Raw genomic sequence first — 23,822 nt, 5'->3', positions numbered from 1 at the left:
GCCCAGCTCCACCATTCCACCTTTGTGAACTTGGGCAAGTTAATTGACCTCTCTATGTCCATTTTTCCCATTTGTAAAAGGGAGGTAATAATTACACCATCCTCATAGATATTTTGTGAGGATTTCATTAGCTAATACATGTAAGGCATTTAAAACAGTACTTGACACACAGTAAGCATTCAGAAACCATCCCCTCTTTCGAAAAGCCCATCCTGATCCCTACCCTCATCACTCTGTCACATTCCCCCATCTTGTTTTTCATCGCCATGTTGATCACTACTTAGATTGGCTTCTTTCACAAAACCCAGTAGAAGAAAATCTTGAACTTCCTTTTGAACACGTCATCTTTGATCAATTGTGGGCTATGGACGGAGGATCAACACTAACGTATACATCTTCAGTCTTCACACAAAGAAAGTCCCAACTCTGACAACAACCAGGACTGGCCACACATTGACGTGGAGTCCTGGGAACTACAGATGCATTGGCAGCTGTTTTTGCTTTTTTGGCCCCTAACTTTTTCTTAATCCTAGAACAAGATAAAATACTTAAGACTCAAATACGTTCAACGCATTCTTGTTCCCTTTCTCATAAACTACAAACAAATAGAAAATTAGTTGCTGTGTGATGCTATAGCTCAGGCTTAGAGAGGGTCACAACAGCATAATACTTGTGCCTGGCCTGGCTCCTGGTATGGCTAGTGCCCAATAAATAGAGGTTGATTGATTCATCAGCACACCACCAGAGCTCCTCCAAATGGCATTTCTCTAAAGAGAAACTAAGGGGCAACAAGCTCCCTTCCTGTGCTCCCACCTCCCGAGAACATGGGCTCCTTTCCTACTTCATTTGAAGATCACAAGTCCTGGGGCACCTGGGAGGTGCACTCGGTTAAACAACCGACTCTGGTTTTTGGCTCAGGCTGTGATCTCAGGGTCTTGAGATCAGGCCCAGCACCAGATTCTCAACTCAGCTTACATTCTCTGCTTAAGACTCTCTCTCTCTCTGCCCCTCCCCCCCACCATCCAGATGCACACCCGCTCTCTCTCTCTACTATAAATTTTAAAATCTTTAAAATAAAAAAAGTCTCCTTCATTGAGAGACTCTTGTTTGCAAACAACTCTATTCCTGGGCTCAAGTCATAAAAAGTCATCAATTGTGAACTAAGAACAAGCCCATGCTATTCAGGCTGCAAAATGGAACGGAAATGCATATGAGGACTTTTCTTCCAGCTCTGATTCTTTTTCTGTTAAGGACATTTCCTTCTTTCTGTCTGTCTCTGTCTCTCTCTGCCTTTTTCACTCCTCCTTTTGTACCTTCTCTTTCACCAGTGTATTGGGACTCTTGGTCATTCCAGTATCACCTCTGAGCCCAGCCAATGATACTCAGACTTGAAAGTTGCTAGATCTTTCTCTACCTTCCATGGCATATCTATTATATTAGAGACTTGGAGAAATGTTATTCACCAGATTATCTAAAGAGATCAGCCCATCAGTTTGACTCTCTGCTGCAAGTAAATGAAAACCCAACCCAAACTCAAGGTGGCTTAAGTAAGTATGGGATTTATTGGCTCAGGAAACTGAAAGTGACAGGGCCCTACCATCTTCAGGATCAGCTTGGTCAGGGGCTCAGATAACATCACCAAGATCCCACCTCTGTCTATGTATTTCTCTACCTGGGCTTTGTTCTCAGACATGTTTTTCTCCTAATGATTCTAGGATGACCACACAGCTAGATCTACATCATCTCTTATGCAAAGAACATGAAGGAAAGAATGTCCACTTCCCACTCACAAATAGAAGTCTCAAAATTGAATCTTTGGATTTCTGATTTCTCTGATCAAGGTCATGCGTCTACTCTAGCCAGTTACTCTTATCAGCAAATACAATTCAATGGTTGGGTTGTGCAGAGATCACAAGCCCACCTGGGGAGCTGTTGTAGAGCAGCCGTCATCAGCTGGGAGCTGGTGGGCTGCACCCAGCCCAGATATATTTCTCGTTAGGCCAGTACAGTGTTTTAAGATCTTCCATTTGGGCATCTTTAGCTGATTCCCTCAGTCTCTGGTTTCTTACATCTGCTCAGCCTGATTTATACACTGATCTCGTTGCTTGGTCCTGGCAGCCATTTGACTATCGTAGATGGAGCCTGGGAATTCAGTGTAGCTGGACTAATTATCTTTGAGCACCGATTCGTCTTATGTGTTTAGAGCATGTAGAAACATTGAATTAGACTCATTAATCTACTGGTCAACATACAAAACTTACCTTCTTAATCAAGAGTCTACAGGACTTGGGGATTGGGTCCACTTAATCAGAAGTAACCATGGGCCTTGGGCATATCTCTGTGCCCCAGCAGACTTCTGTGAGGATGAAATGATGTGTGTGTGTGTGTGTGTGTGTGTGTACATGTGCATGCACGTGCACGCACAAAAATGCCTGGAGACTATTTCTGTAATAGCAATCCCTTGTCAGCACATTCTGAGGATTAATGAAAAAAAAATAAAAAAGTTTTTTTAAAAATGTATTTCTTCCTCATGCCTAAGTTACATGTGGGCATTTAGCAGGCAGCTACCCACACTGTGTTCAAGGACCTGTCTCTACTATTCTGTGGCTTTAAAATCCACTGGGCCCTGGAGTCCTCTGTAAGATCACCTGTGAAATTCAACAGATAAAAGGGAAGTGGGAAATCATGAAGCTAACTCTAGATGTGACAAGTATGGCTTCCAACTACATTACACCAGCCAGAACCTGGCCTGTGAGCACACCTACCTTGAAGAGAGGCTGGGAATGTAGTCTAGCTGTGTGACCAGGAAGAAAAGGAAATAGGGTCCATGAACAGCTAGCCAGAATCTTTGAGAAGCTATAATGCATATGAAGGGTCTCATTCACTTGGATCATAGTTTCCATATCCCTTATCCTTCAAGATGACACTTTAAAAAAATTATTTATTTATTTATTTGTTTATTTATTTATTTGTTTATTTGAGAGAGAGTGAATGGGAGGGAGAGGGAGAGAATCTCAAGAAGACTACCTGCTGAGCAGGGAGCCTGACGTGGGTCTCTCGATCCCATATCCCTGACATCATGACCTGAGCCAAGAGCCAGAGGTTCAACTGACTAAGCCACACGGGCGCCCCGTAAGATGACACTCAATGCCTTACTTGCACACTTTGGAGATAGGTTTTCGCAAAAATGAACGATTTCAATTGCTCTGATTGATTATCAAATACCAGTTTTTAGTCATTGTACCAAAAGCTTTGGCTGTTTCAGTTCATTTGTTCTCTGAATCACCCAATGGAGTGGGTGTCATTATTTCATTTCACAGATGAGGAAATTGAGGCTCAAAAATATGAGGTAATTTGCCCATGTTTGGCTACAATTCTCAGAGCCAGAAATCAAGCTGCGATGTATCCAACTCCAGAGACCGTGCTCTTAATACCAAAAGCCAATTTCCAGGTCGGGTCCAGGTGTTGGTTGTTACTGTTTTGTCTGAATGACTGCTTTGGTGCAGTTAATTAAGAACACTAGCTGAAGTCTCGGCACTACTTAAAAGGCTCATTTCATTGTGAAATCATATGTCTACACTGGACCCAATGGAACTGTCTGTTGGTTGGGCTTTAAACTTGCTCTCTGGCCAACCCTGGACATGGCTCCTGCTCTCACACACTTCTAAAGCAACAACATTCCCCCCGAGGCTCGGTGGGAGCTGTGTTCAGAGCTACAGGCAGCTGACGCGTACCACAGGTATTCCTGGCCATCCCGAGTTCCTTCTTTTCCACCACCGTTCCAGGTGAGAGTCAGGCAGGATCAGAAGATAAGAAAGGAACACCCAAATCACAGGCTTCTCTGATGCCCCTTTTGACAGAGAAGCTCAGCCATTTGAAAGCAGTTGAAAGCAATTATTGAAAACAATTTAAAAATTCTAAATACACTAAATTTTAGAAAAAAAATGGCAATGAAACGACACTTTTATGAAAAATAAATGAGGTTGCTTCCAGTAATTATAGATCAGTGCGGATATGTTTCTTTCATTGGCCATTAATTTATATCAATTATTTATCGAGTCCTGTGATGCTGTGTGCTTAAAACCACTTAGGACTGGCTGCTTTAATGTGGTCTTTAAAGGGACAGACTATAGATTCCTCGTCAAGATGTGCTTTCTCTCCTGTGACTGGCATGGAGAGAAAGAATATGCTATTGGGATCACCTCATCCTTACAAGGAGCTTATTTCTCCTGCCCTCCACCCCTGAAAGTTACAGTGAGAATTTTTACAACTTTTTTCTGGGGGCGGGGAGCCATGAGGTTCCTTGAATACAGAGATGATGCTATTCTTAAGAATTGGTGGTCTGACACAATGGGCATCTTAGGCAGCGTCCTGGCTCAGATAGTGTCCTGATTAGATGGCCCGTTGGATGTCCTGGCCACACCCACGAACATGAGATCAAGACTTGTCCCTGTTTTCTTTATGACATCTGGTCAACCCCCCACCCCACCTAGGGAACATGAACTCAGAATTCAAGTCCAAGCGATAGTATTTGACATATGGCTCTTCTATTCTCTTTTCACCTTGGTGCTATTTCCTGTTCTTGGATCTCTAGTGGTAACAACAGAGCTTGCTGTATACAGAACGGAAACTTCCCCCATGCCAGGGAAGAAGTAGGAAAAGTGGTGAAGGTGACTCAGGATAGAAGTAGTAGTGATGGTGGGGAAGATGCTTTCACTCCGAGACGAACTCAGCTGCAGCTGCCCGCTCACTGGGAAAACCATCTGCCAACATGGCTAAACCTACTGAAGTCCAGCCCGCCTTCTAACGGCATTTAAATGCCTGCAAGCTGGCTGACCAATGCATCCCTTCCCCTTTTTTTCACAACTGCCTTTGATCTCATGCCCCTATCAGGCTGAACAACCATGGTCTGATGCCTCCTCTCCTCCATGCTTTGCTCTCTTATCAGAGCATTTTCTCTACCACCTTCTCTGCCTCGCTAGTGCCTACACAGCCTTGAAGGACCCAACGCCTGCATTTCCTGTTTCAAGAAACTTCTTGTCAGTTTCTGCCCTTGGCTTCCCTGAGTCACATTTCATGTGACCATCACTGCCACTGCATCTGTCCCCGCAGTGTGTTGTGACTTCCGTGAGGACAGGGCTGAGTCTGCTGGCATTCTCAAGGCATTCTGGGACACCCAAGACAGTCCCATAGAGCGTGCTTGGTTTATGTTGCATAATTAATGAACCATGCCCAAAACTAGCAAACAATTCTGGATGTACCTAAGGGGAAACTGTTCCTTGTTGACAAATGTAGAAGTGCTTTATTCATTTCAAATCTCAGGATTTGACTTATATTTTCTTCTGTATAATTCACACACTAGATTCCTTCCTCAAACATTCTCACCATTCTGGTTTCATCTGAAATTTAAATAGTTGGTAAAAAATAATCTACTAAAAGAAGAGTAGATTTGGAGGCCTTATTTCTAAAATAGGATGACGGATCTGATACTGGTCAAATCATAGATACCATTCAGTAAAAGAATAAGATTTCACATGGGAAATTATATGATCCTAAATAAGAACTTCTTGTATTTAAATAGTTCCTTACCAGTTATAAAGAACTTTTGAATATACTGTACCTCACCCATATTTCAGCTCAACACAAGCCTGAATGAGATGAAGCCCACGTATCTGGCATTTCAGCATAGCACATAGGCCAAACAGATCTTGTTTAAGAAGGTTGCTTTAAAGCCAGGCTTCCTGTGTTCCAATTCCATTCATCACAGACAAGCTGTGTGACTTTAAGCAAGTTGCATAAGTTCTCTTAGCTTTAGTTCCTTCACCTATAAAATGAAGATAATCGTTGAATCTTCCTTTGATGGTTGGTGTGAGATATAAAATGAGTTAATGTTGTGGTTCTCAACCTGTAGAGACATCAGAAAGGTTTTTTTAAGATTTTTTTTTCAAAGATTTATTTATTTGAAAGAGAAGGGAAGAGACAGAGAGCAAGCAAGCAGAGGGGCACAAGGAGAGAGAATCCTCAAGCAGACTTCCCACTGAGTGTGGAGAGCTGGACAGAGGGCTCGATCCCACAACCCTAAGATCATGACCTGAGACGAAATGAAGAGTCAGCTGCTTAACCAACTGAGCCACCCAAGTGCCCCCATCTGGAGGGTTTTGAAAAATACTGACGCCGAGGCCACCCTGGACCAAAGATAGCAGAATATCTGGGGTGGAGCCTGGCCATCCAGACACAAGTATTTTATAAAAGTTCCACAGGTGATTCTAATACACAGGCAGCATTGAGACCGTACTCTCTCCAAGCTGAATGATTGGAATCACCTAGCACAGTACCTGGCACACATAATGTTTAGTATGTGTGGCCATGCTTGATGTGTGCAATCACCAATGGGTTTACCTCCATCATTGTGGCACGGGGCTGCTAATGACCTTTGACTTCCACTTTAATTACTGATTTTCCTTGCCTTTTCGCTATTCTCACAGGGAAGCTCTTTAAAATATGTTGCATACTTTCCCTTATTCTTTTTTCTATTGATAACTTTTTAAATTCATGTAGATAGAATTAGAAAAGAACGGTCCATAAAAATGCATTTAAATCTCCTATAATCCTACACTAGAGAAAACTACTATTCACATCTCTTTGGATACTTGTCCAGGTTTTAGTAGCTAGGTATAGGTTCCAAAAGTAGAACATTCGAGGGGTGCCTGGTTGGTTAAGCCGCTAGCTCTTGGCTTCAGCTCAGGTCAGGTCATATCTCAGGGTCCTGGGATCAACCCACATAGGGCTTCCCACTCAGTGGGAAGTCTGCTTCAGGATTCTCTCCCTTTGCCCCTCCCCCTGCTCCCTGTCTCCCTCACTCTCGTTAAAAAAAAGAAGAAAAGAAAAGTTCATTCGTGGTATATCTGCATTTTCTACTCAAACTTTTTAGGAATATTTTGATATTCCTGAATTTCAGGAATAGGTCGATAAATATATTTATAATACTTTTTTAAAATTTTTATTTATTTATTTGACAGAGAGAAACACAGCGAGAGAGGGAACAGAAGCAGGGGCAGTGAGAGAGGGAGAAGCAGGCTTCCCACTAAGCAGGGATCCGAATGCGATGCTGGGCTGGATCCCAGGACCCTGGGATCATGACCTGAGCTGAAGGCAGACACTTAAGGACCGAGCCACCCACGCATCCTGATAAATAGATTTCTAAGACTTATTATTCTACTCTAGAAGCTATCGTAATATATTCAGCCATGCCCCCTCTTTTTTTGAACAAATAATCTGTTTCCAGTTTGTGTGTGTTATAAATAGCACAGCAATAAACATTCATTCATCTGTTTATTCATTCTTTGATTTAAGAAATATTACTAAGTGACTGCCTCATGCCAGGCATTGTTCAAAGCAATAAGGACACAGCAAGGAGCAAGAAAAATCTCTACATCCCTTCCAAAGGGAGAAGAATGACAGTAAAAAACAAAAACATAAAATCTGTGGGACAGCGACAGGGCTATAAGGGAAATAGAATGAGAGCAGCGGGAAGTTTGGTATGTTAACTAGGTGACCAGATGAAGAACTTGTACCTGAGCAGAGAAATACAGGTGGTGAAGGAGGGAGCCAAGCAGAGGCCCTGGGGAAGCTCATCCAGACAGAAAGGGGCACGGAAGTTACACCATGAAGACCCTGTGCCTGGAGTAGTGCAGGCAAGGGGCAGGGGGGTGGGAGAAGTAGAAAAACGTGGGACATTGAAGAACACAGGTCAGTACTTGGGATGTCACCCCAAGAGGGAAGCCTCAGAGGGCTCCTAAGAGAGGAGGGACAAGACTGAGCTGTGTTCTTCACAATGGCTCCTTATAGAGAATGGGACGTAGGAAGGCAAGGATAAGAGCCTCGTCACCAGTGGGAAGGTAATTACAAAATCCAAATGAAAATGGTGGTGGCTTAGCCAAAGCAAGGAAAGGCATGGAGAAAAGTTTGTGCGACCAAATCTTTGTTCACACCTTTACCTTCTGTTATGCATTGAATTGTGTCCTGCCCTCCCCAAATTCCTTTGTTGAAGTCCTGATTTCCAGTCCTTTAAAATGTGACCTTATTTGCAAAGAGCGTAGGTGCTGATACAACCAGTTAAGATGAGGTCATACTGGAATAAGGTGGGTCCCTCATTCAATATGACTGTTGTCCCATAAAAGGGAAAAATTAGGGGACAGAGGTACCCAAGGGAGGACACCATGCAAAGATAAAGACAGAGAGCAGGTGATGCTTCTGTAAGCCAAGGAAAAGACTGCTAACCAATCACCAGTCTAGGAGAGAGGTATGAAACAGGTTTTTCCTTCAGAGCCTCAAGAAAGACACCTTGACCTTGAGCTTTCTAACCTCCAGAACTGTGAGACAAGACATTTCTGTTGTTTAAGCCACCTAGTTTGTGGTATTTTAATACGAAAGTCCCAGCCAACTAATAAACACCTCCCTAGGATAAGTCCCTACAACAGAACTTCTACTTCACAGGAAACATGTATTAAGATTTTTGATACATATCGCTATCACAAAAGGTTGTATCTATTTACACTTCCAACTGCAGCATCTACAAGGGTCCATTTTATCATATTCTTACTAATCCAGGAAATTAGAATTTGTTTTATAACATTTCACAGTACGATAGGCAAAACTATCTTATTGCATTTTAATCTGCCTTATTTGATGACTAGTACTTGTACATTCTTTTTATTTTTTTAAAGATTTTTTATTTATTTATTTGACAGAGAGAGATCCCAAGTAGGCAGAAAGGCAGGCAGAGAGAGAGAGGAGGAAGCAAGCTCCCTGCTGAGCAGAGAGCCCGACGCGGGACTCAATCCCGGGAACTCGAGATCATGACCTGAGCCGAAGGCAGCGGCTTAACCCACTGAGCCACCCAGGTGCCCGGTACTTGGACATTCTTAAATGTTCACTATTTCTTTGTGAATTACTTGTTCCCATCTTTTACCCATTTTTCTATGGGTCTGCATGCCCATACGACTCATACATACACAAAGAAAACACCTTACCTTTTCGAGTTTTCATTTGGCTTTTAATTTTTAATAGTTTATAGTTATAGATTTTATTTTTAAGCAATCTCTACACTCAACATAGGGCTCAAACTCACAACCCCGAGTTCAAGAGTAGCACACTCTACCAAGTGAGCCAGCCAGGGGCCCCTGTATTTATGCTACTTACTACAGTAACCTCTAGCTGCATCTGGCTATTGGGACTTCAAATATGGCTGCTCCCATGTGAGATGTGCTGTTAGTATAAAATACATACCAGATTTTGAAGACTTATCATGAAAACAAAGAACATAAAATATTCCATTAATAATGTTTTCTTTAAGTTTTGATTTAAATTCAATTTTATTAACATTTAGTGTACTATTCGTCTCAGGGGTAGAATTTAGTGATTCATCGGACGCCCATAACCACACTCAGTGCTTATCACATCATGTGCCCTCCTTAATGCCCATCGCCCAATGACCCCATCCCCCGACCCACCTCCCCTCCAGCCACCCTTATTTATTTCCTATGATTAAGAGTCCCTTATGGTTTGCCTCCCTGATTTCATCTCGTTTGATTTTTCCTTCCCTTCCCCTATTTCATCTGTTTTGTTTCTTAAATTCCACATATGAGTGAAATCATACTGATCACATGTTGAAATGGTAATATTTTAGAAACATTGAATTAGATGAAATATGTCATTGAAATAATCTCTTTTTCACTTTCTTAATGTATCTATTAGTAAGCTTACAATTACATATGTGGCTCCCATCGTGTTTCTGTTACATAGGACCACTCTGTATCATAAAGATTTTATGTTTTGGTATATAAGTTTTTAATTGTCTTTACTAAAGTAAAGTCTATCTGGTGTTTCCTTTGTGGTTTTGGCTTTCAGTGTCTGGCTTATATACTCTATACCACACAATTATATTAATGGTGGCCTATAATTTGTCCTAATATATTTTACATTTAAATATTTACCTAATGTGAAATGTATCTTTTGCTCATGGTGAGAGAATAGAATCTAACTTCAATTTTTTTTTCTAAATAGTTATTTTGCTTTGTTTCTAAAACTTGACTGGTCTACTCATATTCTAATCAATATAGCTTCAGAAGGTACTTTAACATCTTATAGGACAAATATCCCACATTGGTTTTCTCTTTCAAATATTTCCTGCCTAAACTTATACATTTGTAATTCCAATTCCAGATGTACTTTCTATCCCCTTTAAAATTAAAAAAAATTCATTAGAATATTTATTGGAACTATGATAAATATATAAACTATTTAGTATGTAGCATATTTTTTATTTTTTTAAGATTCCATTTATTCGTTTGACAGAGAGAGTGAGAGTGAGCACCTGCAGGCAGAATGGTAGGCAGAGAGAGAGAAAGAAGCAGGCTCCCTGCTGAGCAAAGTGCAGGATGCGGGACTCGATCCCAGAACCCTGGGATCATAACCTGAGCCAAAGGCAGCCACTTAACCAACTGACATTTGGCCTGAGCCACCCAGGCATACCAGTGTGCAGCATTTTTAATAACAGAAAAGAATAACAACAATGTCCAAGAATAAAGACCCACTCATGTAAATCTTGGTACATCCCAAGGGAATGCTGTGATGTTGTAGTTGTATACTTATTTAACCTGGAAAGATGTCCATGATGTATTACTGAGTTCTGAAATGTGAAGTTTAATAGTATTCTCTTAGTGTTCATAGATCTATATGTCATATTCAGAGACACCTGTCTGAAAGACTATTAAACCTATTATAATAATTATTTCTAAAGAATTCTCCTCAGCTTCTTTCTCTTATTTTGCACTTTCTACATTACTTGGCTAATTTTTTATAATTAGCTATTTTTTTAAAACTTTTTGTTTTAGTTAAATATACAATTGACCAATTAATTCATTAATCCTGGATTAACATTTGTATTATACCATATTTTGTCAAGCCATTCATAGTATATCACCCAATTTTTTTAAAGATTTTATTTATTTTTTTGACAGACTGAGATCACAAGCAGGCAGAGAGGCAGACAGAGAGGGGGTGGGGAAGGCTCCCCTGCTGAGCAGAGAGCCCGATGCGGGGCTCGATCCCAGGACCTTGAGATCATGACCTGAGCTGAAGGCAGAGGCTTAATGCACTTAGCCAACCAGGTGCCCCATCACCCAATTTCTTAAAATTTTTTGCCTCCTTCAAAAAAAAAGGTACCATTACAATCATACAGATTCTATACATTTCTTATTATTTATATTCCAATTTTTCTGGTTTTCTACTATATATTACAATTAGTAATTGATATGTGAGAAAACTAGAAAATTTTATTTATGTATTTAATTTTTTTTAATTTCAGTTACCTAGAAAGGGAGGGAGGCTAGGGAAAAAAATTCAGTCACTTGATAAAATCCTTAATTAATTCTACATGTTTCCTCATTTGATTTATTCTCTTGCATTTTCTCAGTAGGCAATTGTATCATCTGCAAATCATCAGTTTATTCTTTCCTAATGTTTAAACTCTTTCCTTTTTTACACATAATACACTGGGTAGTTCTTTATATTAATATTGATGTAATTATATACTGCATAGATATAATTATAATGTTACTAACACACATCCTTGTCCTCTTCTCCATCTAACAGTAATACCCCTGTAATTTTGTCATAGTTATAGCTGTGGGCTCCTGGCTCCTTTTGGAACATGCTGTCTTGGTGTTGCAATCTGTGGCATACCCAGCACAGCACCTGCTAGGTTTTGTTTTGACTTAGTTCTAGTTAGAGCCAAGGCTCTGACAGGAGAGGCACGTGCTGTCTGGAGAGGATGAAGCCTCTGCCTTCTCTCCAAGTGAAAAAGGAGAAGGTACTCCCACACAAGGACCAGTGAGCTGCCAGGTTGCTGAAGACACCAGCCTAAACTTCCCATTCTTTCCCAACCAGAACCCTGACCTGGGCACAGTACACCTGCTATGTCTGGGAATTCACCTTTTCCAGAGCTCAGCCACAATGAGCATTCAGCCCTGGGCCAGTACCTCAGCTCTCTCTGCCTCCCTCCTGCAGGAGAAGAGCCTCTCTTCTATGCAACCAAGGGGACATCTGCTCTCAGCTTATTATCTATGCACAGAACTTGAGTCCAGTTATCATAGCCATCCTGTTCCACTGTTCTGAGGGCTGCTACTTCCCCCATATGTCCCAACTGCCAGAAACAGTGCACCAGCTAGCACATTTCCCTTCCAACACTGCACCATCCCCATCCACCACCAGAGAAAGAGGGAAACATTAAACTTCCATTAGATACCTGGCTCGCATCAGCACAGGGTCCAAAACCCAGTTGTATCACCTGTGTAGTGGGTTGAGCAGTGGTCCCTCAAAAAGATATGTCTCCCAAAACCTGTAAATGAACTGTATTGGAAAAGCCTTTGCAGTTGCCATTAAGATGAAGATATTGATAGGGACGCCTGGTGGCTCAGTTGGTTGGGCGGCTGCCTTCGGCTCGGGTCATGGTCCCGGCGTCCTGGAATCGAGTCCCACATCGGGCTCCTTGGGAGCCTGCTTCTCCCTCTGCCTCTGCCTGCCATTCTGTCTGCCTGTGCTCACTCTCTCTCCCTCTCTCTCTCTGATAAATAAATAAAATCTTTAAAAAAAAAAAAAGATGAAGATATTGATAAAGGGCTAGTATCCAAAATCTATGAAGAACTTATCAAACTCAACACCCAAGAACAAGTAATCCAATCAAGAAATAGGCAGATGACATGAACAGACATTTCTGCAAAGAAGACATCCAGATGGCCAACAGACACATGAAAAAGTGCTTCACATCACTCACATCAGGGAAATACAAATCAAAATCACAACGAGATACCACCTCACACCAGTCAGAATGGCTAAAATTAACAAGTCAGGAAATGACAGATGCTGGCAAGGATGCAGAGAAAGGGGAACCCTCCTACACTGTTGGTGGGAATGCAAGCTGGTGCAACCACTCTGGAAAACAGCATGGAGGTTCCTCAGAAAGTTGAAAATTGAGCTACCCTATGACCCAGCAATTGCACTACTGGGTATTTACCCTAAAGATGCAAACGTAGTGATCCGAAGGGGCACATGCACCCGAATGTTTATAGCAGCAATGTCCATAATAGACAAACTATGGAAAGAAACTAGATGTCCATCAACAGATGAATGGATAAAGAAGATGTGGGATGTGTGTGTGTGTGTATACATATATATATATATGTATATATTCATATATATATGAATATATACATATATATATATGAATACTATGCAGCCATCTAAAGAAATGAAATCTTGCCATTTGCGATGACATGGATGGAACTAGAGGGTATCATGCTTAGCGAAGTAAGTCAATCGGAGAAAGACAACTACCATATGATCTCCCTGATATGAGGAAGTGGAGATGCAATGTGGGGGGTTGGGAAGGTAGGAAAAGAATAAATGAAACAAGATGGGATCAGGAGAGAGACAAATCATAAGAGACTCTTAATCTCACAAAACAAACTGAGGGTTGCTGTGGGGAGGCGGGCAGGGAGAGGGTGGTGGGGTTATGGACATTGGGGAGGGTATGTGCTGTGGTGAGTGCTGTGAAGTGTGTAAACCTGGCGATTTACAGACCTGTACCCCTGGGCCTAATAGTACATTATATGTTTATTTAAAATTTTTTTTTAATTATTAAAAAAAAAAAAGACGAAGACCTTGAAATGAGATCATCCTGGATTAGAGTGGACCCTAGATCCGATGACATGCGTCTTTATCAGAGAAAGCACGAAGACAGAGGAGAGAATGAAAGGATGGAGACAGAGACTGGACCCAAGCCAGGCATCTACAAGCTAAGAACACCAAAGATTATCAGCAGCCACCAGATGCTGCCCCAGAGCCTAGAGAAGTAGCCAACCCTGCTGACAAATTGATTTACAGTTCTAATATCCAGATTGTCACTTCAAGTGCCCCCCTCCCCCAGCATTCCCGGTCATTTGTCAGGGAAGCCCTAGGAAACTAATAAAATTTTCTTTCTACAACCACCCTTGGAAATAACTATCTCAAATTGGGTTCCTCAGGAGGCAGATCTGGAGATAGAGTTTAGAACACAGAATATTTATTGAAGACTTTCCTTGGAATCAATATCTGTGCAAGGGAAGATTGGGGTAGAAGCAAGAGGGGACAGCGGTTGAGCCACAACTCAGGTCCAACAACAGCCTTGGCTGACCTTTGCAGTTGACTCAAATTGGGCCAAAATGGCCACAGTGATCAGTCACGGGTGTGGGCCACCCTGGCTGGGTGTGGCTTTGGCGAGGCAGCTTTCTGTAACTGAGGTGACCCCTGGAGTAGCTGCTGCTGGGAGTGCCCCTGGCAGATGCGGGGGGCACTCCCAGCAGGTGAGGCATGGACCCCTCCACTGCAAAAGTGACACATCACAGCGAGCAACACAGCTTCTTTGGCTCAATGCTGTTTTTATAAATTTTGAATTTTACAAAATTCAAAAAATACTGTTTTGTAAAAATCCTTTGGCTCAAAACTGTTTTTGTAAAAAGTCATCTGTTTTTCATGATGTACCATTCAGCTGTTTGCCCTACAATAGGTTTCCATGGTATGAATATGCCACATGTCTACTGTTGATTAATATTTGGTTTTGTTTATGAAGCGAATTGTGTGTCTCCCTCTCCCCCCTACCCCTCCTACCTACACCCAAATCCACCTGTTGTAGTCCTAACCACCAGTACCTCAGAAAGAGACTATATTTGGAGATAAGTTTTTTAAAGATGTAATTACCTTAAATTGAGATCATTAGGGTGGGTCCTAATCCATTTAGGAAGAGAAGATTAGGGAACACACACGGATGACCACCGTGAGGTGAGAGGGAGAACACAGCCATCTACAAAACAATCCTGCCAACACCTTGGTTTCAGACTTCCAGCCTCCAGAACTGTGATGAAATAAATTTCTGTTTTTTTAGCTACCCACTCTCTGGTCCTTTGTTATGGCAGCCCAAGCGAACAGATGCAGTATGATTCCAGTGTGGGGCTGCTACTAATATTCTCATCTGGGTTCCTTTCTACACGTGTTCACAAGCTTCTCTAAGGGTATATAAACCTCTCTGGACCATATACTCCTTAGGCATAGAATTGTTGTTCCAAGTGTATAGATAATGTCCAAGTATTTTCCTAAGTAGTTGACCTAATTTTCATTCTTATCAACAGGGTGTTCAAACCCCAGTTGCAACATATCTTTGCCAACTCTTGGTATTATTACCAGACTTTTTAAATCCTTACCAACCCAATAGTGCATACTGGTATCTTATTGATGTTTTACTTTGTATTTTCCTAGGAATGATGCAGAGAGCTTTGTCATGTGTTTATCGGCCATTGAGAGTTCTGCTGTTGAGAAGGGCATGCTCCAATATTTACTCCATGTTTCTATTGTGTTTCCTGTTTTGTTGGTTGATTCATAATGATCTGGAGTAAATATACTGTATATTATTGTATTACCATATATGCTTTTGTTTTAGTTGTGAATACCTTCTCCCACTCTGTTTCTTTACTTTATGGTATCTTTTGATTTATCTTAAGTTCAATGTAGTCAAATGTATCCACTTCTTTTTACTGTTAATATTTTTCTGTGCTTGGCTTAAGAAGCCCTTCTGTCCCCACTCACCTCTTTCGCCCCTCAGCTTTGCTTCTTTGAGAGATGCCCTGATTCTCCCCTATTGCACACAGTTTCCTAGATGCCAGAGGGCAAAGCCTGGGCACATGTGAGCCACAGACAGCTTTGGAGGCTGGCAACTCTAGAAGGAAGAAGTCTTCTCTCCTAGCATCTTTCCATAAAGGAATGTCCTTGCCCTATCCTAAGCCACACCCTCACCTCTGCAGCAGAAGTGAGGCCATATGATTGACAGCCCCCACCAGAATAACAATTCATTCTGAAAGAATGGGTTGCTGAGCTCATCCACTAGAAGCAGAGGGAGAATCCAGACATTCAAGGACTTGGAAGATGGTCAGTATAGTTGGAGTACTCTAGAAGAGAGTCTTACAAGATGAAGCTCGATATGTAGGCAGATCTAGATCACACTGTGTCTTGTGGATGGTACTAAGGATTTTGGATTTTTATCACTAAAGCAATGGGCTATACCATAGGTATATGATGACTTGGGGCAAAGCACATTAACAGAGCTTCCATCAATACATTCGTCAACTAAAGTATCATTTGAAGTTCTGTTCAGAGAAGTAATCTCCAGCTCAAATGAAATGACTTGAATTTGTGAACTCCATCATCCTTAAAATTAATCTTTAGGGTAACAGATTTCTATTACAAGCTTAGCCCTGGGATTAGTACCATAGGCAGGAAGATGTGGTCCTTGTCTGTAGCACTGACAGTCTTGTGGGGAGATAAAATTAATCTTTAAGGCATTTAGAAAGTAAATTCTTACTGAGTCTGAAATCTTTCACAGCAAACATTGTTATGAAAATAAAGGCAGATCCTCCCTTACTGGGTAAACAAATCTGCCTACTTCTACTTGGAGGCTTTATTTCAGAAAAGATCTCCGAATCTTTTCTGAAAACTCTTAGTGAGACTAAAATATTAGTTACCATATAAGATCAAGAGTAGATACTCTTCCAAATTAAGTTATGAGTTCTGGTTTAAAATACAGACTCACCAGTTATCTGCCATGATCAACCATCTGGAACAGCCTACCCAGCAGAAGTTAATGGTGATGGATAGGCCCCTATCTGCTCTGTCCAATATAGTAACCAGTGGCCAGGCCACATTTGGCTTTTGGGTGCTTGAAATGTGACTAGTGTGAGTCACTGAAATTTAAATATCAATTTTAATTCTAATAGCCATGTGACTGAGTGCAAGAGCATTGGACAGCTTGGGTCTAGAACATGGCCAAGAACCCAGGAAGAAGTGATTGCTCAGCAGCCAAAATGGGTATTCCAATACTTATGAATAAAAACTACCTCATCCATGGAAAATTACCCTAAGCTCTCATGGAGATCATAAAGGATCTGTGTGTGATTATTTTTTACACACTTCTAATAAGTTTTGCTATATTGTTTCTAGTGCACCAAAAAGAATTAAAGTGCATGTTGACAACAACAAGGAGTAAAATCTAAAATTTCTAGGGAAGAGATGAAAAATGTACATATTTTAGTATTCTTTAGATTGTGTTCTGCGGGACATGAGGGTCTTACAATTTTGAGAAACAAGAATTATGTTAGTGCCCCGTAAAGATGTAATTAGAGTACAAATGCTCTGAGAATCTTGCAAAGAAAGTGGTTTAATTTAGCTTAAACCAGTGTTTTCAACCAGAAATTTTTTTTTTTAAGATCTTGCAAAACAAATTTTCCATGGAGCATAATTTGGATTTATAACATAAAAGAAGTTTAATGCAGGAGACATTTATTGCACGCTAAACGTGTCTCAAATTTCAAAGAGCTCTATCATAAAGCTTTACCAATTTTGCTAAATAAATAATCCTCATATCATTTACACTTTTTCACACACACACAGAAATATGGAAAGGTTCCCGATCTACTCAACCAAACAAGCAGTTGCTAAGACAACAAAAACCTAAATAGGACAGGACAAAGAAAGAAAATTATGGAATATGCTTGCTTACAATGATGGATAAAAATAAAGTCCAGCAGCAGGAGATGGAACAAAGCTCTTTGACGAAGTTAAAGATTGCTTAACATTGGGAAATTAATAAAGACAATTCACAATACTAGGTTAGTGAAGGTGAAAACTCACACAATCGTACTGATAGACACCAAAATAGCAGTTGATAAAATTAAAGGTCAAAATGTTGATAAAAGTAAAGATCAAAATGTTCGGTGAAATTGGGGGGTGGGGCAGTAAGGAAATGTCTTCATAAAATAAAAGGAATTCTCTGGTGCCAAAAGCACTTGCTTTTGGCTCACTCACTGACTGTAGGGATGCTGTGCTATACCACGCAGACTCCTGTAACACAGGACCCAACAAGGCAGCATTATGATTTTCATGTGTCTGAGGTAATGGTGCTTCATGGGCCTCTTCTCCCATAAAAAAATATGTGCATATATATTAAAAGTTATATTTTTATGACTCCATGGGTATAAAGACTAATATAATCCAAGCTGAGTTATATCTATTTTTTTTCTTCTGATTTTAAAAGAAATTAGAACATTTAGGTGGCCCTTGAAAGTATGGTAACCCTAAGCAGCATCTTCCTGGGCTGATGGAGGAGCCTCCACTTGAGTTCCTTGGTGTGTAGGTGGTTTTAGCTGTAGCCTTTTCTGGGTTCACCTCAGCTGCAGAGAGCGGCCTCCTGGCCTAGGGTTGTGCTCCTTCCTGGGGGAGTCCAGATCCAACATCTGATCGATGTTAAAAGGCCTGGCCCTCTTAGTCCAACTTGGGGCAATCCAGAGACCCATTTAGCATCAGAACCACCATGGGGCAGCCGACGTTTCCCTCTGACCACCCTCATTTTCATCCCCTTCCTCCTGCAGGGGTCAGTCTTGAGTACCCCAAATAAACCTGCTGCTTCAGACTCCATCTCAAAGGCCTCCTCCAAAGGAAACCATACTGTACATTTTTAGCTCAGAAACAGGCCGAAAGAACCTATTGTTTAGGGGTACATTCACAGTCTGCAAAACTGTAGGAGATAAGGGTGCTATCCTTACAATGTCAGAACAGAGGTCGCCTAAGTGGGAGGGGGCACCCAGTGAGTTTTTTGGGGGGCTGGCAATGTCTCATTTCTTAATCTTTTGGGATTCCAGTGGTGTTTGCTTTACAAGTGTTCTTTCTGCTATACATGGATGTTTTATGTAATCCTCTATAATGCTAAATCTCACATGAAAAAAAAGAAGAGATTTAACAAGAAAAAGTATACTTATTGTCATCATTACTGTCACTATTATCATTTATTTGTTGTGCTGTCCTCTGTTCTGGATTCTGTCCCCTCCAATAGGCAGGAAGAAGGAAAGACCATTTATTCAGGCTTCCCCTCAATATAACGTACAGCTGTGGATGTGTGACAACTGTGTTCCCAAACATTGGCGTCCAGGTTTCCCAATAGAGAGGAATTGTAAGTAGAATCAGTGTCGGTGAGTAACAATGAAGGCTTTTTCAGGTGGTCTGACAGAGTCAGACAAAGTCTGACAAAGTCACGCCTGCCTTCTTGACTTGCTTCCATGAATGATGAGATCAGGTCTCATGTTACCTACTCTTCCCAGCAACGGAATGCATGAGTCCAGCTCCAAGGTCTTAGTCTCACATCGCTTGACTCTCTCTGTGACATTAATGGATATTCTTCCCCTTCCCAAGACTTGTATTCAATAAAAGAATACGTACACACCAAGATGGATGTAATAATCCCCAACAAATGGAGCAGAGCTGAACCTCATCATTCCATCAGATGAGGTCCTAGAGGAAATGGAACCCAAGGAAACACCATGGCTTAGAAATGTCCTTGCCATGGTCCTCAAAGCCATCAGAAAGGTTAGTACAAGCCTCACGTTCCTGTAAGGAGGAAAGCCACAGCTTGAAAGGCAACACTGTCTGCTCATAGCCATTCAAGTTTGCGGCAAAGAAGTGTGATATTCTCAGACCTTTCTAAAACAAAATGGTCCATTAGGCTCCATCCGCAATGGGGTAGGTGTCCTGTAAAAGCCAAGAAAGCAAGCACAAAGCAGATACCTGGAAAATGCAAAAGTGCTGCCCTCCAAGAAGGGGAAAAGGAAAGTAATTTAGCTAAAGCCACTGCTCCGGACCCATTTAGAAATCTCTGTCTTTCTACTTGCACTAATACTTACTTGGTTCCCATCTGGCTTTTTAAAACTTTAAAGCTAGATCCAAGAGCTATTCTCTGAAATGAGCTGGTAGCTCTTTCCAGGCCTGAGATTTGGGATGCTAATTGGAAAATGGCGCCTCCATTCAGATTCCATTCTAACTGCACACACTGGATCCACGGGCTCCTGTCACTGGCACTCAGGACGTTGCAAGGAAACTTAGAAGCAGCCCTCTCTTCTGCCTGTTCCCCAACCCCAGGCCTGCAAATCAGCAAACAACATTCCTTAGTGGCTATCACAGTTCAAGTCAAGGACTGAATCAGGTGATTTGACATAGCTTGTCTGACTGAATCTCCATAACTCTATGAAGTAAAAACTATTCCCATCTTCCAGATGACAGAACTGAGGCTCAGATAAATCACCCAAGGTGGCTTTAGTCACAGGCTGAAGAATTGGGACTTCAACATGGGTTGCCCCCTCCTTTGCTGAGATGATTGAAGGACACAATGCAAGCTGTTTAGCACAGTCTGCTCCATGAACAGGGTCATTGGAGGGCCCAGGGCCCACCTCCCCATCTCCCTCATATTACCCTTTCAAAGAGTCATTCAATCAGGGCTATCCTTGAGCAAAGATGGGCAAAGAACCAAAAAAAAAAAAAAAAAAAAGGCCAGTTTACAGAAAAAGAAAAAATAAAAAAGCGGTGACCATTAAACCTATAAAAATATGCTCACCATAATAAGGAAAACTAACACAAGCTAAGAGTTTACCTAGATTAGCAAGTTGGAGGAGCAAAGTTCAAAGACCCTATAACACAGGACACTGAGGAAGACATTTCTTGTCAGACTGCCAACTGGTAGTCGGCAGTTTGGCAAAGTCTATCAAATATTACATGCAATTACCTATTCATTATCTCTGAATTAACTCTGCTCACTTCCATACACTTCTCAATCTGTGGCATGCAGGCACAAGGAAATGCAGAGCTCTGTTTTTTTTCAATAGTAGAAATCAAAGATAAGAACCATCAGACAAAGGCTGATACATGCATACTATGCCATTCCAGCAGCTGTTAAAGACCACACAAATAAAGTGCTTTTCCTATCCGCAGATGAGAAAGCAGAGGCACAAAAAGGGTACTTTCCCAAGTTCACTTAACTGGGAAGAGACAGAGGCAGGCTCTGAACCAGGCAGACTGGCCCAGAGTCCCACACACCTGCTACACTATGCTGCAGACCCCATCGAAATTATCTTTCACGCTGAAGACCAAATGAATAGCTTTTCAAACCAAAAAAAAAAAAAGCCAAGGAAAAAAATATATACTTGTTAAAGCCAAGAAACGTTATTGCCAGCAGTTATATTGTAAGAAATGTTAAGGGAAATTCTTTAAAGAGAAGGACAATGATTACAGATTTTTTTTAAAAAATGGATATCTCCAGAAATGGTAAAAATGAAAGTACAAATTAAAAAAAATCCATATTCTCATTTGCTTTCAAAAATAATTAACTGTCTGAAACAAAAATAGAAACAATGTGTTATAGGGTTTGTAATGTGTAAAAGTAAAATGCATAATAGTAATAGCACAAAGGATGGAATGGAGGAATTGGAAGTATACCGTTTTAAGGCTCTTATGATGAAGTTCTAGAACCTAGGTGAGGTTTGGTGGGCTGAGGTCCGGAGCCGAAGACCAATAAAGAATTCTTGAGACATCTTTGGTGCAAAATGGTGGTTTATTAAAGCACGGGGACAGGACCCGTGGGCAGGAAGAGCTGCTGCCCGGGGTTGTGAGGGTAGGCATGTTATATACCTTGTGGTTGGGGGAAGGTGAGAGGAAGGGATGGGAGGTTTCAACAGAGTTTTCACATGTTAAGGAGGGCCTACAAGGTGCTGGTAGGGAGGCCTTGCCCTTATGGCTTGATCAATGTCGTCTTTAGGTCAGGCATTAACATCAAGATAGTTGGGAGATTCTTGGTGCGGTGTTATGATCCTGCTGTCATTTACATTCCCTTCTACCTCAGCCTCCTCCAGTTTATGGTGAGAGGGAGACATTAGGGCTTCAGGAACCGAGTTATTTGCCTCTGGAAATTTGTGCTATTGATAAGGTAACCTCCCTGTTTAGGTCTCTAGAACATCTGTAGAGCGAGGGAGATTCCTGTTCTGCAGGATTGCGATCCCTGCAAGTTAACTATTTATCGTTTTATGGCAGTCAGGGGTGCCTGAGGAATGCTACACATATGGAGGGGAGCAGGTGAAGAGGGGGTGCAAGGCGCCAGCTTTTGCTCTGTCCTCAGCCAGCCTCCTGCTCCCTCATCACTTATGCTATATTTGAAGTGATCTGTTATCATTTGAAGGTAGACTGTGAGAAATAAAAAAATATATATATGTTGTAAACTGTAGGACAACCATTTAAAAATGTTTAAGCCAATAGCTAAAAATAAAATGGAATCATAGAAAATAATTAATCTAGAGCTAGAGGAAAAGAGAACAAAAAACAAACAAACAAACAAACAAAAAGATGGGACAAGAGAAAACAACCAGAAGAAGATAGATTGCATTTCAACCATATTGATGAAGTTCTAGAACCTAGGTGAGGTTCGATGGGCTGAGGTCCGGAGCTGAAGACCAAGAAAGAATTCTTGAGACATCTTTGGTGCAAAATCGTGGTTTATTAAAGCATGGGGACAGGACCCGTGGGCAGGAAGAGCTGCTGCCCCAGGTTGAGAGGGATGGCAGGTTATATACCTTGCTGTTGGGGGGTTGGTGATGGGATGGGAGGTTTCAACGGAGTTTTCATAAGCTAAAGAGGGCCTACAAGGTGCCAGGATATCGGAGGCCTACCAGAGGCCTTGCCCTTGCAGGCCTTGCCCTCGAGGCTGGATCAATGTTGTCTTCAGACCAGCCGTTAACATTAAGATAGTTGGGAGACTTTTTCGTGGGATGTCACAATCCTGCTATCAGTCATCTTTGTTAGTGAGATTTAGGACATTTGCAAGCCAAGGGAGACTCCTGTCTAGCAGGATTGTGAGCTCTGCAAGTTAACTATTTGCTTATTGTTCATGGCAGTCAGGGCTGCCTGAGGGATGCTACACATAGGACTGAGGGGAGGGGGTGGAGAGGGGCGGTACAAGGCGCCAGCTTTTGCTTGGTCCTCAGCCAGCCTCTTGCTCCCTCATCAATATCAATAATTATGCTAAATGTAAATGATCTAAACTAACTAAATAATAAGCAGAGATACCAGAATTTTTCAATCCAACATTCTACTACAGACTGTCTATAAGAAATCTGTCTTAAACATAAAGTCATAAATAAATTAAAATAAAATGAATGGAGGAGGATATACCAAATGCTAATCAAACCTAAGATGGTATGGTTATATTAATAACGGACAAGTTAGACTTCAGGACAAGAATGTGCCACAAGTAAAGAGGGACATTATAAAATGGCAAAGTGATCAATTCACGGATCAATTCACAATAACCGTCCTAAATGTAGATAGCAGCAGAGTTTCAAAATGCATGGAGTGAAAACTGACAGTACTGAATGAGGAAATAAACAAATCCACAATTTTAGATGAAAAATTCAAAACTCTTCTCTCCATAATTGATAAAAACAAGTAGACAGAAAATCGGTAAGTGTATGGAAGACCTGACTAATACAATCACACTTGACTTCAGCAACAGCAGAATATATATTTTTTCAAGTATGCAATCACCAAGATTGACCATATTTCAGACCATAAAAGATCCTCAACAAATTTAAAAGAACTGAAATCACACAAAGTGTGATTCTCTTGATGAAGTTCTAGAACCTAGGTGAGGTTTGGTGGGCTGAGGTCCGGAGCCGATGACCAAGAAAGAATTCTTGAGACATCTTTGGTGCAAAATGGTGGTTTATTAAAGCACGGGGACAGGGCCCGTGGGCAGGCAGAGATGCGGCCGCCCCGGGTTGTGAGGGGTGGTTGGTTATATACGCAGGAGTTGGGTAGGTGAGGACAAAGGGGTATTCAGAAGGGCTATTGGGGCAAAGAATACTATC

This window comes from Mustela nigripes, chromosome 3, assembly GCF_022355385.1.
Source record: "Mustela nigripes isolate SB6536 chromosome 3, MUSNIG.SB6536, whole genome shotgun sequence".
Lineage (NCBI taxonomy): Eukaryota > Metazoa > Chordata > Mammalia > Carnivora > Mustelidae > Mustela > Mustela nigripes.
This window is presented reverse-complemented; position numbering follows the sequence as displayed.